The sequence below is a fragment of the Megascapheus bottae genome, chromosome 25 (assembly GCF_031878675.1).
Source record: "Megascapheus bottae isolate mThoBot1 chromosome 25, mThoBot2.hap1, whole genome shotgun sequence".
NCBI lineage: Eukaryota > Metazoa > Chordata > Mammalia > Rodentia > Geomyidae > Megascapheus > Megascapheus bottae.
In genome coordinates, this window is record NC_143533.1 from 11,496,368 (window position 1) to 11,522,688 (window position 26,321).

General features: G+C 39.2%; 1 long non-coding RNA gene across 5 annotated transcripts in view; it reads left to right on the forward strand.

Moving 5' to 3' along the window:
• LOC150046392 (uncharacterized) overlaps positions 1-26,321 on the forward strand; it is a 247,837-nt gene that overhangs the window by 82,806 nt on the left and 138,710 nt on the right. The gene's annotated exons all lie outside the window — the stretch shown is intronic.

Genomic DNA, 26,321 nt, shown 5'->3' on the forward strand with positions numbered 1-26,321 from the left:
TTGGAGCTTTTAGACTTTGATCATCCTAGACTCAAATTCTCCTTTTCCTAGTCCCCCTTTGCTTTGTTTCCCTCTTGGCTAAAAACCCCAAAAGGAGAAGGGGATAACAAAACCTCTAGGATCCCCTCAAGTCTTGGATTTTATTGTCCCACTTCTCTCCATCATCGCTCTCCTCTCCCATGTCCTTGTCCTCAGGGTTCTTGGTAGCATCTGATCAGATAATTTGTGCCAAAATGTTAATCACTTTTGCTTTAAATCAATTGTTCCTTGGTGGTTGTTTTTTAATGTATCACCACACCATGCATACGAAATATACAATAAATCATCACTGGTATCTGTTGTCCTTACCACCCTCTGATTTCAGCTCTGTGTGAAAAAGAGAGGCCTAGTTCTTCCTGAGCAGCTCAGCAGGCTCTGGTGCAATCTAGCCTCGTCCTTTTTTCCCTGAGAATCAGAGTAGGTGGTACCTCTAAAATGCATTGACCTACACTTAATAATATCTGATTGTGACCACGCAAGAGCTCATAAGAGACAGATGATAGCGGAGGGAGAAGACAGGCATCATCCTGTACCAATGAATGAAGTTTCTTCAAATGTTATTTTTAGTTTCCCAACTGATTCCAATAGGCTGTCTGTGTTTGCAACAAAAAGCAAACGATCTGTGGAACAAACCACGCCACAAAACTAAAAGACTTCAGCTCCCAATTTTGGCTTTTCTCAAAGATTCTCTTCAGCCCTAAGTTTCCATGATTAATTATTTATTGCTTTACAAAAAGAAAAGTGTATTTCCCAGACAATCTCATTAACGTGGCCCTCCCAAAACTATGAACAAAAGTTAGAAAAATCTCATCCCTACATCAGAAATGGTAAGATTTGCCAAAATATGAAAGTTTTGAGAATTGCTTAATTTTCCTTTGGATTGGCACTGTCTAGTCTCCTAGAGACATTCTCAGGAGTAAGTTTAGTTTCTCTGGGGAATATGTTCTAACAAGGACACACAGAAAATAAAAATGAGAAGCCAGATGGGAATCACATTCCCAGGCTAGGCCCTGAGTCCTACCAGTTGGTTGTGAGATCCAGGAACTCAGTGCAGGCAGTTGGAGACATTGTTAATTTCAATGAGGTAGAAAGTTTTTAGTGAATTTCACCTGTGATAGGCCACTTCAGCATATCCCCCTTGCATGTATGTTTTTTAATCCCAAGGATACAGCTAATGTCATTTGAGATCCTACTCATCTCAAGAGACCTTATTAAGTTCCTTCACATCTCTTAAGTACTTGTAGCTGCCCTGTTCCCTCTTAATTCATTTTCTGTGTGGCATTTAAGAGTATTTGGAATGGGCACAAGAACAAATAAACCTCTGAACTCCAATACGTGTGTAATCTGCCAAGGTATCACTTCCCCCTCATACACACACTGCAATTCCAGACTGTCTGTTCCCAATTGCCACTGAAACAACAGCAGAAATCATCAGTGTTTCCTGTAATCCATTTGCCAAAGACAGTATATCAGATATAGGATGTCAGCAACGGTTGGCATGTCTTTCTCTCTGGTAACTGGGGCCAAAGTTCAAGGGAAACAATCAAGGTGATAGATTTGTTCAAGAAATAAAAATGCGGTCCTGGTAGCTCTCAGAGCTCAGTGCTAACAACTCAGCCATCCACCTTTCTTTCACTCTTTCCTTTTTTGTTCACACCCAGTAGTTCAATGAAGACCTTGTTGAAGATAGAAACACAATTGTACATGCTTACATTCAGCAGCTATGCAAACCTTGGTTATCAGTAGCTGTCTCTGAGTCCTCTACTAATTTTTCTAATCGGCAGGAGATTTAAAAAAATAATAAAGATTGCATAAGTCACCCCAGGCACCCTTGTGCCAACTCTGTCTCAAGTTCCTAGCTCTTAAAATAAGCAGACAGTGTCCGGCATGCTGGACAGTGACTTGTGGTTTGATTGAGGAGGAAGAACTGAGTCGAGCACAATCCATCCTCCCCGCTCTCTGCATAAACTCTCAAGAACCAGAATCACCAGGGACGTCTCTCCCTCTCATAATTACTTGGGAAGCAATGTCATAGCCTCAAGCGTAATTAACAGCATTTTAATTCATTCTCTCTTTTTTAGGCTCTTTGCGTCCTTGCTGTTACAAGAATGAGCACAGCATTATGGTGTGTTATCTTTTTTAAAAAATGAGGCCAAGAAGCTGAATTATGGCCATCTCCTTAAAGAATCTTGCTCACAGCTGAGACCAAGGATTGGGGAAAGTATTGTGAAGGGATGATGAGGGGCAGCAGATCTGCTGTGATCCTTGCATATATCTTGAAAGCATTATGAGTAACATTTAGCTATGCTTTATCCAACGAACTGCCCACTCATTATCTGGTCAGCAGGGAAAGAGTCCACAAATAAACCACCTGCTGACAAAGTTACTCAGGAGACTTCTTGATGGCAAACCATGGACTGGTCCTCTTTCCTCCCATCCTTCTTATGGGCCAGCCTGGTACATCTCTCTACATGCCATGAAATTCACACATACCTTCTTTGGCTCATGTTTAACAAGTATCTAAAGTTTCTGTATATATGCTTTTGAAAGACATGTTCTCTCATAATTTGGAATATGTCAAAGTCTTTCCTTGAAATGTTCTCAGTCCCTCCTGGTGTCTGTCCTGCTTTTCTAATATACAACCGTCCACCCATATGTGCGCACACACAATTTCACTGAAGCAACTAGTGCTGTCTGTCTTTTAATTTCATCCTTGATGGTAATGAGTTATTTCAAACTGAAACAGTAAAATGTGAACCTGACATCAGTTGAAACTTAAGGCATGTTGCTTTCTTATGTATTATTTCTAGCTTCTAAAATATTCATAACCACTTAAAGCTGATTTATAGATGTATCTCTAGAATTGTATTCTGATAATAACTGCTTTGTATGTTTGTATTTCTCAGAGCATAGATGTATGTGGTAGTAATTGTAGACAAAGTACAGTAGAGTATTTAGATGTGTTAATTATGAAATATAATTAGATATGTTATGCATGCATAGGTATTGGCCAAAGCTTTCCAATGAGAGATAACATGTCAAAAAGCAGTAAACTGTCAGGAATCTATGAATATAAATAGTTTTTAGCAATAGCATATTATCAAGGCATTCTTAACTACATTTGGCATTTTTGGAGCAAGAAAAATGCTGGAGTTTCATTAAACTGCAGTGCAAAGGAAATGGAGAATTTGGATCCTAGGCAGGAAATGTCCTTGAAATGAATAGATTGTATAGAGTTGCTGAAAGGTAAGTTTATGCAAAATCGACCATTTTCCAAACAACAACAAAAAAATCCCAAACCCTCAATTTATTTTTAAATGCCAAGAAATTAGCAAGAAAAAAATGTCGTAAATAATTAAGAGTATGTTTAAGTGTCATATACAACATTATTCATGATGAAAGCCAAGTTCATAAAAGATTCATTTGTTTCTTTACCATATAAAATAACAAGATCAAAACAGGGTAAAAACTACAGTTTTTGCAATCTACCTCAATTATGCATATTCTTATTTGCTTCTAAGAGAGTTATGGATAATAATTATTTAGTTCAAGAAAAATGTATTTCCCCCCAAATAGTTGCAAGGATATACAGCAAATGAAAAAAATATAAATGATCTTTATTATGAAACAACCACTTTTTTTTTACTATATCTTGGGTGCCAGAATATTACCCCCAGGTACCTCATGTAAGCCAGCCAGTCTTTGCTGTTCTCAGAAAAGGAGAATGCATTTCTGGGAAATTGGCTATTTGAAATTCCAATGGTTCTTTAACCCCTTCTTGGTGAATGTGCCAGTTTGTGAAGAATACAGAGCTTCTCAACTGGCTAGAGGATGTAGCTCTTAATGTGTTGCTTCAGGACTGAGGATCATCTTTGAGACCCTCTTATGTCCTGAAAAATTGGAGCATTGTGAGCCTTCTCAAGTATGTCATTCAGGAGATATGATCCATATTTCTTACATTTTTGATCCCAAAGATGGTGCAGGTAATAGTTTTAAAGTCAGTGAATGCTCATTCTCAAGATGCTTATACTACTCAAGTTCTGGCTGATTTATAGGAAGATATAAGGGAAGAATTTCACTATTATTATTATTTTCCTTAAGTAGTTGTTCAAAGGGGTTTCAATTTAACATGTTTGTGAGAACAATGCATCTTGATCAGTGTCATCCCTTCAGTTCCCATCTCTCCCAATCCCACACATCCCCTCCATTTACCTCATTCCATTTTCTCCTACTTTGATTATGACAGCATTTGGCCACTCTTCATCTTTCCATTCCTAGACTTTACTTCCCTGCTGACAATACATGTTCCAGCTTCCTGGGATTCTTTATGCTAAACTGGAAGTTAGTTGTTCAGTGGAGTTATACCATTGGAATTGGGAAGAATTTCTTAATGAAGACACAATGAAGAAACACTGCTATGGCTTCTTTGTTGTACTTTAACTGCTAACCTTCTTGATATCCCAACTCTATATAACAAGGTTCATTAATTTAGAGATATGCTGTCTGCTTTGGGATGTATCCTATGGGCTCTATGATGAACCTCTAAAGATGATGTTGACAAGTCACTGCTAGGAGATTTCCTTAATTTCTGTGCTAGCAGAGCTTGGTATATTAGGCTTGCCTGTCTCAAGAGAAAGCTGCATGATAAACTTCAGTTGGGTAACCAAAAGTACAAGTCCAATCTGCAGACAGCATCTTGAATCCACATGACCTTATTTTCATGTATGAACTACTTGCCTTCTCCAAACCATTTTCTACAGAAAAATGCCTTTCAGTGTAAAACTACTAAAGCAAAGAGTATATTAGATGAAAGAAGTTAAGTTGAAAGATTCTACAGCAAGACAATGTCTTAGAGCTCTTGTAAATCCCAGAACAAAGCAATAGAAACTAGGATTCTCTGCCTGGGTGGCTGGAGTCCAGCATAACTGACTGGATTTTTAGGTGATGAACTGAAGGTTAATTCTGCCTTGCTGAACTGCCATCATTAGCCATCTTTCTCCCAGAGGCAATGATCTTTGTCTCTTACACCTCTCACTTTCCACAAAATAAAAATAGAATATTATCATTAATAACTATTAATGAAGTATCTATTATATGCCAGGAAACGTATGTGTGCTATAAATAATGCTCACATAGACACAAACTCTTCTCTTTTTATAGATAAGAAACTGAGCCTAAAAGAAGCTGAGTGTCTTACCCAAGACCACACAGACAGTACATAACATAGCCTATGTAGGCCAAATTGACCCTGAATTCAATATGTAGCCCAAACCAGTCTCAAATCATGACTATCCTACCTCAGCTTCCTAAGTGCTGGGAATACAAGTAGGTACTACCATGCCTGACCTAAGACCTACTACTATTCCTATTTCTTCTGTCTTTCCCCAGTAGCTACAACTAAGGAACACATCCCTCAACCTCAGCCAGAGTCCACAAACCCAGGCCTGTAAGACTCTAGAACCTCATTTTTTTTTAAACTAAATTTATACTGTCCAACAATGTAGCCACAAGCCACTGGGAGCTACTGAACATCCAACCCAAATACAAATTTCAGTGATTTAAGTATGATACCAAGGAGGCAAAATATATTAGTAGTACCTTTTTATTGATTTGGTGTTGAAATTAAATATGTCACTCAATGATTATTATTCTTGACTTTCATTTACTTCTTTAATGTAACTCTTAAATACTTTTTTTGCCAATCCTGGGGCTTGAACTCTAGGCCTGAGCACTGTCCTAGGACTTTCTCAAGGCTAAAGCTCTACCATTTGAAGCATAGCACCACTTTCAACTTTTTTCTATATATGTGGTACCGAGGAATTGAACCTGGGTCTTTATGCATGCTAGGCAAGCATTCTACCACTAGGCCAAACTTCCAGCCCCCCACCCCCATTTAAGACTTTTATACCCTATATTACAGATTGAGCAGCATGGTAGAATTGGTCACTGACTCTCATATTTTCCTATCCTACTTGTGAAAGTCTTGGTTGGCATCGGACTTCTGCCTTCTTCCTAGGGGTAAAGCAATACCCTTTTAGCTTTAGGAGTAGCTATGTGACTTCCTTTGTTCAATTAATTATCTGCACAAATGTCATTTCAGAACTTATTTTTTAATTTAGAACTTGCTCAGGATTGGCTGTAATTCGCTTGCTCTGACATGAAACTGGCAATATATTTATGATCTAAGAACTTCTCTATGTGCCTGGGCCTCTGAGAGATGATTTTGAAGAAGAGATTTACCATCAAACCATGGCAAATGTGTAACTTAAGTAACAGATAAGCCCTAGATATTGCCAGGCACTGAGGTCTGAGAAGTATTACAACATCTGAGCTAAGATTCAGAGCTAGCCCTACACCATCACACAACTATAGCTGAATCCCTTCAGTGACCCAAATCATTACAGTATAGCCCTGGTCTCCATGGATCTGTGGTTCTGAGACACCACTGACCAAAACCACACATGCTCCAGAGGCACAGTTCATCACTGTATACCAGATGCTTAGTTCATTTTCCCCCCATAATGCCACCCAGCCTCTACTAAAGACATGATTGATATCGTTCTACAAATCTCAGAGTTTCACTTTATCACTTAACCTACGCACATTCACTTTCACCTTGCTTTTCAGGGAGGCAGATTTTCACAAAACAAAGGGGAAGAAAATATAAACACTCAGCAGATCACACAGTGATGTAAACATAATTGACAACAACACAGGACTGAAGAGAACTTTACATCCACTCTTGCTATGATTCTGTGGCCTTTCTTTGGAGTCTTAAAAAGTGCTTGGTTGTGACATTGGTAGCAAAATCATTATCCACTATTGAAAATTTGCCACGGGATCCTTTGAAGGTTCATTTGAGGTAATTCAGAAAAGGGATGAGTTCCTTATTTCTATTTGTGTGCTATTTTTCCTTATCTAATTCCTCCTTTCTTTCCTGTTGAAGTCAGTACTGAGATTCAACACCTTACAAGAGCTTTGCACTGAGGGAGTGTTGGAATTCCACAGCCAATTTCATATAAATATTTGAAAGCATGAAATGCAGAAGGCGAAGAGAACACTTATGTATCCTGAAGTCATAAGGCACCAAAAATACGGCCACAATCATGGCCCAGCCACCCAACAGGCTCAGGCACCTATGGCTACCTTTCTCCAAGTCACCTTGGAAAAGTTTGGGTCTGCCACAGCAACTCTGCTTTGCTAGATCGTAATTCATGGTTTACAAAATGTTCTTGCATGTATGTGTATGTTTATGTTTGAGAGAGAATGACAGACAGAAAGGGACAAAGTGAGAGACATGTACAGAGACACATAGAGAATGACAGAGACAGAGAGACAGAAAAAGACAGAGAATCTGTTGCTGCATCTCTCAAAAAACCACTGTGAGCCCAGGGAACCCAAATGTGGCTGTCTTTTCTCTTAGTCACTTGACTTTCCATCCTTCACCAGAATGGCTGTGCTCCATGGAGAACCAGTGACCAGAACTACAGCCCTGGTTGTGGGACACAGGGTAGTATCTGACTCTTCCTTTAGTGGCTGGGATCCAGATCCACACCTCCTTCTGGGCACAATTGTTCCACCTCTTACCTACAGTCCACAATTATGGGTGTACAAATTATCTCATACACAGGTAACACAGACAAAAATAAGGCAAGTATTAGGTCCTATAATTCTGTAGCATGATTATCTTTCATTTACATAATCTATTTGAAGCATTTTCTCAAATTTCTAACCCATTTTAAAATACCTTGGCGATCACCATTTGCTAACAGAAGTTATTCCCCAATTACCTTCTGCTTACCTTCAGGGGGTAAAATAAAATAAAGTGCCTACATTTTTGTAAAATTAGGGTTTTTAATTCCCTTGTCCCACCATCAATTAGCCCATTTTCTGTCTAGATTCATTACAAATGTTTTAAACCCTGATGCACACAAGTCTGAGTGGGAGATATTGAAAAAAATGTACTTGGAACTCTCTTATTTCTAAGTTGCCATCATGGTAAGTTGAAAATGCCTAGTAAGCCTACACCCAATTTCCTATTAAAATGTTTTTGAAAATATACTTTTTAAAAGATAGAAACTGGAGCCTAGTGCTGGTGGCCCATGACCACAATCCTAGCAACTCAGGAGACTGAAATCCGAGGCGTGTGATTCATAGCCATCCTAGGCAGGAAAGACTTTGAGGCTCGTGTCTCCAGTTAACTACCAAGAAAGCCTCAAGCACTAGAGCATTAAGTTGGAGCAGAAAAGCTCAGTATCAGTGACCAGGCACTGAGTTCAAGCCCCAGGACTAGAAAAAAAGAAAGAAAGAAAGAAAGAAAGAAAGAAAATGAATAAACATATACAGCATTGATGTTACCAGTGTCCAGAGAAGCAAATATGGGGAAAGTCTGTGTTCAATCATTGTGCATTGTGTTCCTTTGTTTCTGGGCAGACGTGCTTCTTCCTCATGTTCATGATGTGCATGTACAGCTACAGCCTCAGAGTGAGGGACATGAGTTGGTGATGTGTAGCCTTACAACCCTGCAATGAGCTTCTAGTTCACTTGCCAGGAGTCTCCCTCTTGTGTTGCCCCTTAGTGTTGCAGCATGAGGCATGGGCCTACTTTAAAAAATCTTCAGCTTGGCCGGGAGTTTGGCCTAGTGGTAGAGTGCTTGCCTAGCATGCACGAAGACCCAGGTTCAATTCCTTGGTACCACATACATAGAAAAAAGCCAGAAATGGTGCTGAGGCTCAAGTGGTAGAGCTCTAGCCTTGAGAAAGTCCAAGGACAGTGCTCAGGCCCTGAGCTCAAGCCCATGACTGGCAAAAAAAAAAAAAAAAAAATCTTCAGCTTTAGTAAAGCAGACAGAGGTTAATACAAAGAGAAGATGGCAGAAATAAAGGTGTCAGTAGACAGAGGACAGGTAAGAGCTCCAGAGAGAGGCTGGAGCAGAAAAGGGAGGAGTAGAGGCAATGGGGACACTGGAGGCTGTGAAGAACTAAAGGACAGGAAGCTGCCAGCTGAAAGAGTTTTATGCAGCTGACAAGATTTAAGGACCAAGGCTCTCCGACATTTGTAACACTTGTTGCTTAGTGTCACAGCATGTGAGATCTGCTCCAGAAGAGTACCACACTAGCAGGCATTGTCTGCTGCTGCTGGAAGCCAGAATTCTAAGTGCCTGGACCTGGACCATTGAAGGTTAAAGTCCAAAGCAATAAACCTTTGTGGTGAGAGAGATATAAGTCTTTAGTTTCTAAAGCTAATTCTAAAAGATTAATAGGCCCCAGCTCTCAGGGCTTGGAGCAACAAGCCAGTCAGTCCAGCCCATAGGAATATAAAGACCTGGGGTTTGTTAGCCCTACAAGAACTGCTCACTTACCCACAATTCCTGTCCAGGTAGAGGAAAAGGACCCCAGTAGCTTGTTCCAATATAAAGACTTGATTTGAAATATACCAGGAGGAGAAAAATGGGATAGGCAGTCAGACAAGTTTCTTGGTTCTTGGTTCTTCCAGGATCTCTTTAGGTTCCTCTGAAATGGGAGCATTCAAGTGTGGTGCCTTTGGCTGAAGACTGACTCAATATTAAATGTGTTGATTTGTCAATACAGTGTTTTCAAAGGGAAGGGATTTATGTATGTTGCCTGCAAAGTGGAATGTAAGATTCTGGTCAATAAATCCCTATTTGGTATATTGGATTTTTATCAAGGAGATGGAAAGTGATGCCAAAGTACAACCTTAATTAAAACTCAGCAGGCAATTTTTCTTTCTCCCATTGAAACAGAAAAGGAGAGGTAAGTAATAGGATTCAGTTTCGGAGACATCAGTGTTTGATAGTGTTTTCGTAAGAGTACACCGTTCTTAACAGTTCTTAACATGGACTACTATATTCACCTTTTCTTTGGCTATGTATGTGTTTCTGAAGTAGAGGAAAATTGTAAATTGTTTTGGACACAGTCTCTTATACCCATTCCCCTGTGAGCAAAAACAAAAACAAAAACAAAAAAAACCCAAAACCAAAAAACACTTTAGTGAGATGACTTGGCTCAGTTTAGTACAGTATAATTGGATCCATTATGGGCAGGACTGAAATTTCATCTCCAAATTCTTCAAGCCATTCATTTGTCAAATAATGAATGTTGAGGTGAATCTGGCATTCTGTGAGATGCATCGTAATGCAGAATTACAGGGACCCTGCTCAGTGAGATGTAATATGGTAAATACTATCAGAGAAGCATGGATAAGAATTAAGACAATAAGAGAAAAGCCAGTCAGCAAGTCCAAAAAGACCGCACAGAAGATAATTTTTTAGTCTTAAAGGAAAGAAAAGGAAGTTACCAGTTTTATAAGTATGATTTGGTCTTTCAAGGCAAAAGGAGCAAACTGTGTTCAGAAGTAAGTAATATATAGACTAATATATTTGGGGAAAAGTCGATTTGATTTTAGAGTACAGTGAGCTTAAAATTTGGACAGACAATAGGAGGAGACTGGAAAAGTAGATTGAGGCCAAGGTAAAGGTTAATGAAGTTTTTGTTTTTGTTTTTTTCCAGTCCTGGGCCTTGTCCTTGAACTTTCTCAAGGCTAGAGCTCTACCACTTAAGCCACAGCACCATTTCTTGGGCTTTTTTCTATGTATGTGATACCGAGGAATCAAACCCAGGTCTTTGTGCATGCTAGGCAAGCACTCTCCACGAGGCTAAACTCTCAGCCCAAGGTTAATGAAGGTTTTATGTAAAGATTTCTGGCCTTGGGAAAATTATAAAAGTGGCTGCAGACAATATGTAAATGAATGGAAATGGCTGTGTTTCAGTAAATATTTATTTATAAAAAGAGTTGGTGGTCCAGATTTATCCTACTAGGTACAGTTTTCTAGGCCATCACCAAGAGTGTAAAGAGTTTGTCAATGTTAGGAAGACTTTTAGGACCATTTGCTAGGAATATTTCATAAGGAGCCATATTTAATTAGCAGTTAAGAGAAATTGATTCTTCTTTGATTGCTTCTAAAAATTGTGTGCTATGGTCAAGTGAGCAATTTCTTATTTGTAAAATAAGAGGTTAGACTAACTGAATAGTGTCTCAACTCAATTTAAAATCATAACATTTGTTGGTGGATATAATTGGAATAACTTTTAAGATTTGGTAGTATTCCCGAGTATTTGTCCATTCTAAATATGTTAGTAAAGTAAGCTACAATTGTTCAGTGAAAATATGCTGTGTATTTACATAATCTAGCTCATTCCAGAATATTGTTTATCTGTATGTGTTTGTTCAAATATGTGCATTTCTACATTAATATCTGCAAACATATGTCATCTATTTCAATGTTACTGGTATTCCAGGGAGACTGTTAGATTGTTTTTTAATTAATGTTTGATCAATTTTTCTAAAGCTATCTGACTGTTCTCTTATTATCTTGCATCCCTCCCTGCCTTTTTCTCTTTCTTTCCTTTCTTTTCATCTTGTGCCAGTACTGGAGCTTGAACTCAGGACCTTGTGCTCAGCTTAATTTTCTTTTGCTTGACATTGTCACTCTACTAGTCCAGCCATAGCTCCACTTCTGGCTTTTGGTAGTTAATTGGAGATGAGTCTCTCAGATTTTCCTGCTCTGGCTTTGAACAGCAATCTTCAGATGTCAGCCACCTGATTAGTTAGAATTAGAGGTATGAGCCACTGGGCACTAAGTTTTTAGTCATATTTTTCTTCAAAGAACAAATTTGCCTTTTGAGAGCTCCTGTATCATTGCCTTTTAAGATTTTATCTCAGAGTCACTTGTAAAATTTTCCTATCCCCAATACCTGGGTTTGTTTTTCTCAACTGTCACTGTATAACATATCATATATCTTACTTATTTGTTAATCTTGTTGATTGTCTGCCTTCCAACAAGATATAATTTTTAGAAAAGCAGAGATTTTTTTTTAATGTACTCAGAGTAGTACTACTGAATTCTCAGTGCCTCTATCAATCAATAAACATTTGTTGAGTGAATGAAGCAAAACTTCCTGTGCCCTCCATTCTCCAACCCTGGCATTCTTTCTCCAGGATCTCATGAACACTCAATGCTTCCCACTCCAGGATTCCTATTTGAATCATCTGAGAAACTTTTTAACACCCTTTGCTAACTTCCCGTTTCATAGGCTCAGGGTTAATTGTGGTGTTTCGTGGTCCACAAGAGTTGATGCCATTCTTCAAAGAGGCCCACGTGTGTATTGTGCAGGAAGGACTGAGAACGCCTGCGTCGTGTTGCTAAAAGTAAGCAACTATGAACAAGAATCTGGGATATTCCTATAAGGCTTGAATTCAGGGCCTGGACTCTATTTTTGCACTTTTTAGCCCAAAGCTATCACAGTCCCTCTAGAACCATGGCTCCATTTCTGGCCTTTTTAGTAGTTTATTGGAGATAAGAGTCTCACATACTTCCTTGCATGAGCTGGCTTCAAATCATGATCTTCAGGTCTTAGTCTCTTGAATAGCTAGGATTATAGGCATGAGCCACTGGTGTCTGGCTTAAGGCTGAATCACTCTTTCCCCTCCCCTTCCCCCCTCCCCTCCCCTCCCCTCTCCTCTCCTTTCGTTGTCTCTGTGTCTGTGTCTTGATAGGGCTTTACCTGATGAGGAAACATGAGAAAGTTCCTTATTCCTGTCATGTATACCTTACAAAATGTAGGAGGTATTCATGTTGAGGCCAAGCAGACAGTAAAGAATTATTGTCTTACAAGAAAATGATCCAAATGAAAAAAGTGTTTGTGTATTCTCTGATTCTTTCTGTGTCTGTTTTTTCTCTCTCCTTATCCTCGGTGTTCCCAGAGAGAACATGGTTTCTTAGCTCAGCTCGCCCTCTGCACTTCCTTTTCCTAACTGGCAGGGAGTTGTCAGTTGGGTTTGGGAGATGGACTGTGGAGTCAGAGACCTCTGAGACTCTCTGGGAGTGTAGAGCCAGCCCAAGTGGTCTGTGTGCAGAAAAGGCATGGGTCAGGGGCTGACAGATGGACTTTCTGCCACTCAGATTGTAGGCAGATGGCTCTGACAGTTTGGACAAGGCTGCAACTTTGGGCTGCTGAGGCGGAGCTCTGAAAAGATGCTTCAAGAGCTGTTGGATGACATCTCTTTCTTCCTCCTACCCCTCCCCTACTCTCAGCAAATATGGGGCTTGAAGACTCAGGGAACAGAGTGGAGAGAACTGGGGAAAAAGGCTAAGGAAGAGCCTGAAACTTGCTCCATGATGGAAGACCTTTCACTCACACTTGACTTTCTTCTTTTAGAACCTGAGAAGGGCCTGGTCCACGGGCCTGCAAGGCAGTGGGGGCAGTGGTTCAATGCCTGGGCTGTTATCCTTCTCAGCTGCTTTAAATTCCTGCCCTGCTATTTACATCCTCCTATCGTTCTAAGATAACATCTTTTCATTTGTTTCCTCTTAACAAGAATGGCTTAGTGGGAATAGTATTTGTAGAACACCCCATAGAGCTTGGATGAGTATAGGCAGACATAATGATTTTTGTTTTGTGGTTAGATCTTGTCCTTTCCTTGTCCATGCTCTTCTTGCAATCTGCCAGTATGGGGGAACTGATGAAAGCAAGGAGCAGAGAGGAACAAGGGAGAAGATGAATCCCGTTTCCCTCTCTTTTTAATAGGAAGCTCTGCCTTGCTCTCCATCAGAGGATTACTCTACTTGTAATTATCTCGTCACAAGACTCCAATGAAGGTTTCTCTGCCTTTTCCATAGTGGTCTGTGGGCACCTGGGAATGGCCATGGCAATAAATACAATTGTCCTCTGGTCCCCACACACTGGATTTTGCAAGGCCTCTTGGCACATGCCTCCAGTAGACATTAATTAACATAAAACACTATGTAACGCCATTAAGGACAAGAGCTAGATTGGGAAGCTGGCAAGCCCCCAGCCCCAGGCAGCCAAATTCCCAGACACAGGTATGTCCTTCAGTTTATTTGCAATGATTGGAGACTTGAAAGTCCTTTGCTGTTCCACATCTGTCACCTCAGAAATCTTATCACCTTTACTTCACTACACAGCAGTGTTTTCTAGAAGACATTTTGGGACTAGTTGCTAAAGGTACTCTGTCCATTCCTCCCATGTATCATTATTTCTTTTACAGTCCCTGGGCCTTTGTGGCTACTGGCTGAACAACCAGGCCCAAATCAGTACACCGGGGACATCACAGTCTCCTTGTCTCTTCTTGTCTAAGTCTTTGCCCTCTTCCAGTTTTTTAAAAACTATTTTTATTATCTTTAAGTAGTTATGAACCTGATGTCCCTTTGGAGGTTTTCTATCGTAACTCACTTTCTATCACATCATTCCCATTGCAAGTCTCATAACGTGGCACACAGGAATGCATTCATTTGGTTAACAAACTGTAACAGAGTCTGTGTTGTGTGTCCAGCAACTAAGAACATAAGGCCCTCAATGCCTGGGTAGGGGGAAGGGGGGAAAAAACTGTGAAAGAAATTCATGTAATGACCTCACTTTAGGATAAAGTAAGGACACACACAAGAGAAACAGAAAGTAAGGGCTTACTGTTCTGCTAGGCAAGATTGACAAAGAACATTGAGATTCAGAAAGTGGTGGTTCTAACCAAGGTGCTTTGCTAACACACAGAGCTACCTTCTGTGCACCAGGTGTCAGGATTTGTAAATGCATGGAGTTGTATAATTATGGGTATCAGATAGGAAAAGACTTTCAGAGAATCTTATTTTGTGACCTGGCCTGTCATACAAATACTGAGATGTCAGTATTTGTTTTTTAAATTTATTTTGTTTAATAGTCATCATTTAGGAAAGCAATATTCTTTAAGGGAGAAATGTGATGAATCCTGTTTGATCATAGTGTATAATTTTTTTGATGAGTTGTTGTAGACCGTTGGCCAGTATTTTGTTGAGAAATTTTGCATTGATGTTCATCAAAGAACTAGGTCTATAGTTCTCTTTCTTTGATGAATCTCTGTCTGGTTTGGGGATGAGGGTTATACTGGCTTCATAGAATGAGTTTGGTAAAGAACCTTCATTTTCAATTTCGTTGAAAAGCTTGAGGAGTATTGGTGTGAGCTCTCCTTTGAAGACCTTATAGAATTCAGATGTGAATCCATCTGGCCTTGGGCTTTTCTTAGGTGGAAGGTCTCTTAGTGCTTGAAGTAGGCCTGTTTAGTTGGGTTAGTTCTGCTTGGTTCAGTGTGGCTATGTTAATATTGGCTAGGAATTCATCCATTTCTTCTAGATTCTCAAATTTGTTGGCGTCACGGTTTGAGAAGTATTCCCTCATGATACTCTGGATCTTGGTAATTTCTGTCGTGATATTACCATTTTCATCTGTTATTTTGTTTATTTCAATATGCTCTCTCCTTTTTTTGGTAAGATTTGCTAAGGGTTTGTCAATTTTGTTAATTCTTTCAAAGAACCAACTCCTTGTTTTGTTGATTCTTTCTATAGTTTTTTTGGATTCCAATTCATTTAATTCTGCTTTGATTTTTAATAATTTGCTTCCTTCTAGTGGGATTAGGGTAGGTTTGTTGCTCTTTTTCCAGGAGCTTAAGGTGATACATTAAATTGTTGGTTTGCGATTTTTCCAATTTGTTATTGTAGGCACTCAGAGCTATAAATTTTCCTCTGAGTACTGCCTTTGCTGTGTCCCAAAGGAGCTGATATTTTGTGTGCTCCTTTTTGTTAAATTTCATAAACTGTTGGATTTCTGTTCTGATCTCTTCGATGACCCATTGGTGATTCAACAATGTGTTGTTCAGTCTCCATGAGTTACAGGGTTTTCGTTAATGGAGATGGGTGTTCAGTTCCAATTTGATGCCCTTGTGGTCTGAGAGAGTGCAGGGAATAATGTCAGTGTTTCTGAATCTGTCCAGGTTTGTTTTATGGCCTAAAATGTGGTCTATTTTGGAGAATGTTCCATGTGCTGCTGAAAAAAAGGTATATTGTGTTGTTGCTGTGTGGAATAATCTGCAGATGTCTGTTAGATCTAGTTGGTCTATATAGTTGTTCAATTCTAAGGTTTCTATGTTGAGTTTTTGCCTTGTTGATCTGTCCAAAGGTGAGAGTGGTGTGTTAAAGTCACCAACAATCACTGTGTTTTGATCTATGTATGGTTTCAGTGAAAGTAAAGTTTGCTTGATGAAGTTTGGAGCTCTGGGATTCGGTGTGTAGATATTTAGGATGGTTATGTCCTCCTGGAGGAAAGATCCCTTTAGTAGTATGTAGTAACCTTCTTTGTCTTTTCTCACTAATTTTAATTTGAAGTCTATTTTATCTGATATGAGGATGACAACTCCAGCCTGTTTATGGGGGCCGTTAGCTTGATCGAGTTTATTCCAACCTCTCACTTTCAAAAAATGTTTGTTTTTTTGGGTAAGATGTGTCTCTTGAAGACAGCAGAACGATGGCTCTTGCTTTTTGATCCAACTAGATAATCTATGTCATTTAATTGGAGAGTTAAGTCCATTGATATTGAGAGTCAGGATTGAGAAATATTTATGGATTCATCACAGGGAGGCAAAGCTGGTTTAACATACGCAAATCAATTAATATAATTCAACACATCAACAGGAGCAGGAACAAAAAATCACATGATTGTCTCAATAGATGCAGAAAAGGCATTTGACAAGATCCAACACCCCTTTCTGTTAAAAGCTCTAGAGAAACTAGGAATCCATGGAACATTCCTCAGGATAATAAAGGCTGTGTATGACAAACCCATAGCTAGTATTATACTTAATGGTGAAAGGCTAAAGCCATTCCCTCTAAAATCAGGAACGAGATAGGGATGCCCACTCTCTCCACTCCTCTTTAACTTAGTAATAGAATTCCTAGCCAGTGCAATAAGGCAAGAAGCAAGCATAAAGGGGATCCAAATAGGGAAAGAGGAAGTAAAACTTTCCCTCCTTGCAGATGACATGATTCTGTATTTAAAGAATCCTATAGACTCCACTCCCAAGCTCCTTAAACTGATTCAAAACTTTGGAAGGGTAGCAGGGTATAAAATTAACCCTCAAAAATCAACTGCCTTCCTCTATGCCAACAGTGAGAGGAATGGGGCAACAATCAGGAAAGCAGCTCCTTTGGCAATAGCCTCAAAGAAAATAAAGTACCTAGGAATTAGCTTAACTAAGAATGTAAAGGACCTTTTTGATGAAAACTTTAAAATCCTGAAAAAGGAAATTAAAGCAGAACTGAGGAAATGGAAAAACCTCCCATGCTCCTGGATTGGAAGAATCAATATCGTGAAAATGACAATCTTGCCAAGGGCTATGTACAAATTCAACGCAATACCCATCAATATCCCAATGTCATTCTTTAAAGAAATAGAAGAGGCAATCCAAAATTTCATATGGAATAATAAAAGACCCCGTATAGCAAAAACACTTCTTAGCAGAAAGAACAGCGCTGGAGGAATTTTAATACCAAACTTTAGCCTCTATTACAGAGCTATAATTATCGAAACAGCTTGGTACTGGCACAAGAACCGGCCTGAAGACCAATGGAATAGAACTGAAGACCCAGATATTAAACCACAGACCTATGGCCACCTAATCTTTGACAAGGGAGCCAAAAAAATAGAATGGAAGAAAGATAGCCTCTTCAACAAATGGTGCTAGCAGAACTGGTTAAGCACTTGCAGAAAACCAAAGTTGGATCCTTCTTTGTCACCCTGCACTAGAATTAACTCCAAATGGATCAAAGACCTGGAGGTAAAAGCTGACTCACTGAAACTTTACAAGAAGGAATAGGAGATACACTAGGCCTCCTTGGCACAGGTTGAAACTTTCTCAATAAGGACCAAGAATCACAACAAATCAAAGAAAGGCTTGATAAGTGGGACTGCATTAAACTGCAGAGCTTTTGTATGGCAAAGGACATAGCTAGTAAATTAATTAGGAAGCCTACAGAGTGGGAGAAGATCTTCACCAACCATATAATGGACAAAGGCCTCATATCTAAAATATATCAACAGCTCAAAAAATTGAATCACTCCAAAACTAATCTCCAAAGTAACAACCATCCCATTAAAAGATGGGCCAAAGACTTAAAGGGAGTCCTCTCTGAAGAAGAAATAAGAATGGCCTATAGACACATGAAGAAATGCTCAACATCTCTGGTCATAAAAGAAATGCAAATCAAAACAACTCTGAGATTCCACCTCACTCCAGTTTGAATGGCCAGGAGCAAGAAAACTAATAACAACAGATGCCAGGAGGGATCACTACTACACTGTTGGTGGAAGTGCAAATTTGTTCAACCACTATGGAAAGCAGTATGGCAGTTCTTCAAAAGACTAAACATAGAGCTCCCCTATGACCCAGCAATTCCACTACTTGGCATTTACCCAATCATCCAGAAACAAGGACATACTAAATCCACTAGCACAACAATGTTCATTGCAGCATTATTCACCATAGCAAAGATGTGGAACCAACCTAGATGTCCCTCAGTTGATGAGTGGATCAACAAGTTGTGGTATTTGTACACAATGGAATTCTATGCTGCTGTGAGAAAGAACGACATCACCCCATTTGTTAGGAAATGGAAAGACTTAGAAAAAATCATATTAAGTGAAGTAAACCAGACTCAAAGGAACATAGGCTCAATGGTTTCCCTCATTTGTCATAATCAGTAGAAACCTGGTGCTCTCCTAGCAGAGATTTGCAATAGAGCAAAACCTTGATACAAAAGGCCATATAGTATGATGCTAAATGAAAGGATCTCTAGGATATAGAAACATAAGCCATATGATGAATGATTGTTGTCCTTAAGGTACTATGTTATCTCTCATCTCATTTGCTTTCCCATGGTTATCTCATATTGTTGCAGTATCTCACTTTGTTACCTGATATATCGGATATATTTGTATTTGGTTATTTGAAATTGGATAGGGAAGGGGGGAAAACAAGATGAGGGATGGGGGTGGGGGGGAGGGAAATGGGGACCAAGACCGGTGGATGGGTATCAATGTATGTGAATTAATGCACCTTCTGTCTGGCAAATATCATGTAACCCTTCTATTAATTACAATAAAAAATATACGAGAAAAAAAGGGAAAAATGCGGTAACTCCTATATAATGCTACCATTTCTAATTGAGTTTTTTCTACTTTTTTAGGCCAATAATCTGGCTTAACCTCAAGGCCTGGATACTGTCCTTTAGCCTTTTCATTCAAGGCTGGCTCTCTGCCACCTGAACTACACCTCCATTTCCAACTTTTTAATAGCTAACTGTAGATAAGAATCTCATAAACTTTTCTCTGCAGGCTGGCTTCAAACTCAGATCTCAGTCTTCTGAGTAGGTATAAGAGCCACATTAGCACAGAGTTTCTCTCATTCCTTTCCCTAACAGGAACTCTGGCAAAAGTGAATTGCAAAGCAGAAATATATAAATATATCAAGGTTTGCTTAGAATTAAATGTGTACACGGCTACATTTTTGTCTTTTTACTTCAGCCAAGAGTATAATACAATTCCTTTTGATGGGAAACCATTGTCGGGGGCAGGGATAGAAGTGCTAATTGAAAAAATACAGTGGAAAACAGTGCAAATCCACCCCCAGTAAAAACTTTCACATGGACATGATATCCCTAGGACCTGATGCTTTGAGCACCAGGAATACTGAGTTGAGGGTCTTGTTTAACTTCTTTATGATTTGCAACTCTCTGAGCTTCCATTTCTCTGTCTTCCCTGGGTACCTCCCATGTTTGTTTTGCAGATCAAATACTCTATTATAGTCTCATCTACAGTTTGGTGGGTTAAGAATAATTTACTTCACAGATATTTTCAGTGTCTTTGGAACATCGACCAAAATAACCTACAAGCATATAAGGATGCTGACTTTAAGGCCCACTGTAGAATGAATGCATCTGAATCTTTATTTTAGCAAAAGCCCATGATTTATTTACATTTTGAAATTTAGAAAGCTATAGTGTAGACTACTAGCTCTTTCACTTGGCTGCACCTGTAAAATTGCTTTCAAAAGTTGAATTTCCTCTCTTATTAGAACATCTCATATCATTGGTATGAAATCAGCTTGGGCATCCACATTTCTAAAGCACCTATGTTGCCTTAACATAAAACCAAATATGAAAATCATTGTTATTGCCTACGTTCCTCAAACCAGTACTGGTGAAAAATGATCCTAATTGCAAGTTTCCCATCCATCTGGTTGTAAAATTTAAAGGAATTGCATGCCTTGGATATAGCAACAATGTTAAGTTGGTGTAAAGACTGATAGATGTTTACCTTCCATTTTCTGGGCCCTAAGATCAACAGAGCAGTCCTTATGGCTCTGAGTTATAGAATATCTTCCTTCAGGTCCATTGTCTTCTCTCTACTGGGTCATGAGTTATAGTATATTTTATTTTTTATTTAACATCTACTTATATCATTTATGTGATACCAAGTAATATTTAGTCTTTTAAAGAGTTTACAAAGGGGCTGGGAGCTTGGCCTAGTGGTAAGAGTGCCTGTCTAGCATGTACGAAGCCCTGCGTTTGATTCCTCAGTACCACATACACAGAAAAGGCTGTAAGTGGTGCTGGAGCTCAAGTGGTAGAGTGCTAGTCTTGAGAAATGGCCAGGACAGTGCTCAGGCCCTGAGTTGAAGGCCCAGGATGGCAAAAAAAAAAGTGTTCACTAAAATCAGTATTATGCTACTTGCGTTGTCCCTTCCCCTTCTGTGGGAGAATAAGTAGATCAAAGGACTTGCTCTATGTCATGGAAAGTGGCAGCAACAGGATTTATACCAAGGTCACCTGGCTCTTAACCATTATTCCATTGCCTTCTTGCTTGTGAGTGCTTGTGGGAGAGAAGTCTGGCTTCCCACTCATACCATACCACACATTTAACCTTCTAGTCCCTTTGACCAATGGAAAAAAATATATATTCCACCTATCCTTCTCTATCCCTTTTCCCACCCACTGTCTCCATCCAGGCCCTCAATACCCCATTCTGTCCTTCCTCTTATAATCTACAAACCTCTATCAAGTATGAACCTCTGTCTACAGTGCCTGAGTAATTTAAATCCTTTAAAATGGCTCAAAAAATCCATTGCCTCAAGTAAAGTTCACATTCCTGAGCATTACATACTAGCCAGTGTTCAAAATTACTCTATCCCTCCCATCTTTCTTGTTCCTTCCCCTCTTCTCCAGCCAACTATACAGAGCCACTCTGGTCTTGGATATGGTCTCAGCCTGTTGTGTGCTGAACTTTTGTACATTGCAGTGTCCTTGGTGGAGCTCCTCTGTCTAACACTCATTCCTGTAATGCTTACTTCAAGAATTCCTTCCTTTGGAAAGCCTTTCCTGGGTACTACCTATCACATCTATAGCTTTACAGTGTCCTGTTCTCACCCCTGATGTTTCTCCCAGCCCATCTGAGTTACTGTACCAGGATTCTTGATTTCTGTGTCATTATACCTCTGATTATTAACAAATATCTCACAACAAGTGCCTTAGTCAAATTTTCATCTCTCCAAACTAGAGAAGACCCAAAATCATGGCTAGTACTTAATTCATTTGAAATGAATGTGCACAGGACCCTAACTCCTCATTGGTGGCAGGTCCTTCCTGCTCTGTACTCTCTCCCATGCTTTGTCCACTCTGACCAGGAAGATTCTGTGTCCTCCCTCTGGCCATCCTGGAGTTTATCAGGCTTTTGTCAGCTTAGAGAATCTGTTCCTTCCTCTTGAGAACATCAGCCATTGGACAGCTGGCACCAAACTGGTCTAGCCTTTTCTTATCGCTTCCTTGCGCTGTGTGCCCTGGAGAGAATATTAAATGTGTACACAAAATCCATGCTAAAATATTCATGAATACATTTGGAAGGATTTTTATTTTTTGCTTAAGCCCCCTTTGTCTGAAAATAGAACAGAAGAGACGTGAAATCGTGGAGAGAAAAGTGCACCAAGCAATTAATTGTGACTGGTCACCTTGCAAAAGGTTGCCTCAAATCTAGTCTTAGATATGCCACCTGAAAATCATAAAAGAGCCATTGTTGGAGGAATACCCTTTGCAATGATGTTTGCTTCCTTGTATTCATGACAGAATACTAGAAGACTGTTATAATCTTCCTCTGCCTCTCCTTGTCTAATGGGCATCTGGCCAATTATTTCTTGAGGCAGCTAGGCCTTAGCATGGAGGAATGGCTTACTTGGTATCAGTAAGGGCAAACCATGGAGAGAGTCTATGAGGTGTCCAGAGCTGGTATTGTCAGATAGCCTGAGGTATAAAAAGTAATAGGAAATGTCACCTGCATCCGGGGCGGGACTCCTGTGGATAGGACTCCTGCCTCAAATCCTTACCTTGGCATTCACATGGAGACCCAAGATTTCCCAGTAGCCGTGTCCACAGGTATCTCACACTCTTGCCTCTTATGAGTAGGTCATGATCATGGAGGAGACCCTCATGTGACAGCCAATCCTAGACCTGGATGTATATAAAAGAGTCAGATCTCTTCAAACCTTTTGAAGGAGTAAACCTCCTTTTAAAAAGAGGCAGAAGAAAGTTGGGGCATTGACCTCTGCTTTTTGTGAGGCCTAGTATCTATTTTTTTCTTCCTCTGTCTGCATAAAGTGTAGGACATGTGCTTTGTCCAGCATAAAGAGACAGACTGATATCAAGTGTTCACATTGTAATAGAGGAGAAAACATGGACTCGTGAGAGGAAAGATTTCAGTGTAAATTGCAGCTCTGTCCCTATTAGTTACATGGCCCCGAATCACTTTCTTACCTTTCTAGACATCTACACACTTGCAAAAACAGAAGCGAAGAATATAGCATCCTTGCGTGGGTAAGACCTGAAAATGACTTCATAAACTAGCGACCCAATAAAGTATTAGGAAAATAAGTTTTGCTGAGCGGGGTGCTGATAGTTTGTAATACTAGCTACTGAGGAGGCTGAGATCTGAGGATCACAGTTCAAAGCCAGCCCAGGCAGGAAAATCCCTGAGACTTTTATTTCCAATTAACCACCAGAAAACTGGAAGTGAAGCTGTGGCTTAAAGTGGTAGTACACTAGCCTTGAGCATAAATTGTTGAAAGACAGTGCCCAGAACAAACAAACAAAAACCCTTTTTCTGGCTGATGGTCCTTTGTTTTTGTGTTGCTGAGTTTGACCTTCCTTTCCCTCTAAACTAATGTTTAGTGAAAAAGCATACAGATACAGATCATTTGGAGTTAATTCCTGACATTATTCTCAGCTATACACACACACACACACACACACACACACACACACACACACACACACACACACACACACACACACACGTACACACAGGCACACACAAAATGTTCTGGCCTTCTGAGCTCCAGATTTTGCTAAGTCATTTAGGAGTTACATGCCTGCCGGCGAGGTGCATAACTTGCTCCACTGCTGTTGTGAGTGTGAACCACACTTCTCAGGTACGACAGGGCTGGCAGGGCTATTATAATATTTGGTGTGATGTTACCTTCTATTATCACCATCCAACCCTCTCCCCTTTCCCAACCTGTGAGAAAGGGAGAGGTGCTATCTGGTTCAGATGACTGGGCTGTATTTGAGGGTCTGAAGGAAAGATAAAATGCACACATTCTATCTTAATAACTCTATCCTAATTGTGATTGGAATGCTTGATAGAGATTGGTGATACTAGACCATTCACAATTTACCAAAACCTGGTAGTAGTTTTTTAAATATATTTTTATTGTAATTAATAGAAGGATTACATTATATTCACCAGATAGAAGGTGAATTACTTTAAAAAAAAAACATTGCTACCCCTTTGGTAGTAGTTTTTATACCCAAAGACAAGAACTGTTTTTATATAGACTAAATATTCAATAAATGTTGAATATGTGTTTCTTGGTTATACTTTTTCCAGTTCACCACTCACAGAGCTATTTAAATTTCTTGGAATTTAATAATCACTGTTACAGAAAGTCATCAGTGGGTATTGCCAGTGCTTAATGTGGTGGCTAATAACAAATAGAAGGCCTAAAACCAATGGTTCTCAGCCCTGATAGCAATTGAGAATTACCTGGAAAGCTTTGAAGAAATTCTAGCTGCTTGGTTGATGGAGAGTGGCAAGTCAAGGCCTTGCAAAAAGTTACAGTGACCCCATCTCAATAAGTTGGCTTGTAAGCTGTATTCACACTTGAATACAAAGGTATATATTATTCACATTGCTCATTAGAGTATATTCGTAAAATGCTTATTAGAGTATATTTATAAAATATGCTTTTAATAAGTCAGATTCCTTGATGCATTGAACAAATCTTTGCCCTTCATATAAGCTCTGACATGGATAAATGGCCTTTTTCATGGTTGAGGTGACACGTGATTTTTACTTCATCCTTTAGTGAAAACTGTCTGGAAATGTGTTCTCAACCTCATGCCTCTATCTTTACCCCATCCCAATCTCAATTATATAGAGCTTACCATCCCATTTCAATATGAGCTTATGGAGTTGTTCAAACACACCATTCACTTTGCCTTGTCTGAGCATCACTTAAGAGTTAATTTCTCTGATTCTTCAGGGTCCTCTCTTACTAAGCTACTACAAAGAGCAGGCAGTTACCAGATAAATACACTTGGGCATCAACTTTCAAGTTCAACCCAAACCCTATCTGAATTTTATTGGGAAGCATTTGTGGGAGAAATATGTTATTGTCATATGAAGTATTCCAACATGTAAAGATTATATATTTCTCTATATAAATATTAACATACCATATAGTCTTACAATTTTCTCCCAGAGATCTTCAACATCCTTCATTCTAAGTACCTATGTTCTAAGTACTCTATATTACTGAAACATTAAAATATCTGTTAAAATTTTATTTGCTGCTATTATGTAGACATAGACATGTTGGCATATGATTTCTGCATATTGATTTTTTATTTATTAAAGAATTTGTTAACATTGATTTTTATATCATATTTAAAATGATGTATTTAACAAACAAGTATTCAAGAAGGGAATCTCTATGTACAATCACTGGCACTTAGATTTTAGAACATAATTAAAATTAGGCTGAGGGTTTGTATGTCATAGATACATATTAATCTATGTAATAAAACATTTGCATATTGATTTTTTTCTCTAGTCAATTTACTATTTCTCTCTTATTCAAATCTATTTGAAGATGCTTCCTAGATTTTTTAAAAGATAGAATCCGATAATATACAATAACAAAAACAGTTTTTGTTGCTTTTGTTTTTTCATCAGTCATGGGCCTTGAATGGTGCTATTCCTCAGCTCTTTTTGCTGAAGACTGGCACTCTGTCAGCACCACTTCTGATTTTCGGTGCTTAATTGGAGATAAGAATCTTATGGACTTTCCTGGCTGGGCTGGTTTTGAATTGGAATCCTCAGATCTCAGCTTCCTGAGTAGCTAGGATTACAGGTGTAAGTCACTGATGCTTGGCCAAAACCAGTTTTATTTCTTCTTCCCAACCCCTATGCTTCTACTACATTTTATTATTTTCTCTGTGTTAGCTAAGATCTATTTCTTCTTCCCTAAGCCCTATGCTTATACTGCACTTTATTCTTTTCTAGGTGTTAGCTAAGATCTCTCATTTCCAGTATGAATACTAAATAACATCATGATAACTGAAGTAAAGCTGAACTGAAAAAAGACAAATATCCCCATTCTATCTCACATGCAGACTCTAGAACTAGAATAAAAAACAAAATGAAGGAGAAAGAGAAGGGAAAGGAGAAGAAAAGGAAGAGGAGAGGGAGACAGAGAAAGAAACAGAAAAGGGAGGAGGAAAAGGGGAAAGAAAGGGAGAAGGAGGAAGAAGATAAAAAGGAAGAAGAGAAGGAGATGGAGATGACAAGAGCTTAAAATAGAAGACTGCTGGGGTATGTGAGTCAGCAGGAAAGGGGAGTGGAAGAAGAAAGTGGAAGGTTGAACATAATCAAACTTTATACATATGTATAAAAATATAATAATGAAGCCAGATGCCTGTAGTTCATACCTGCAACCTTAGCTACTCAGGAGGCTGAGATCTGATCACAGTTTGAAGATCATAGTTCAAAGTTGGCATGGGTAAGGAAGCCCATGAGACTCTGTAACTAAGCACAAAAAAAATTGCCAGAAGGGGAGCTGGGTCTCAGGTGGTAGAGTAATAGGCTTGAGCACAAACACTCAGGGACAGCATTCAGGCTCAGGACTGGCAAAAAGAAAAATATATATAATAGTGAATTTTATTAAAATTACTTAAAAGAGTAAGAGGAGAGATGAGGAAGGAGGCAAATTACATCAAATCATATTACATGCATATGTGGAAATATCACAATGAAATTCCTAAACTGAGTGAGACA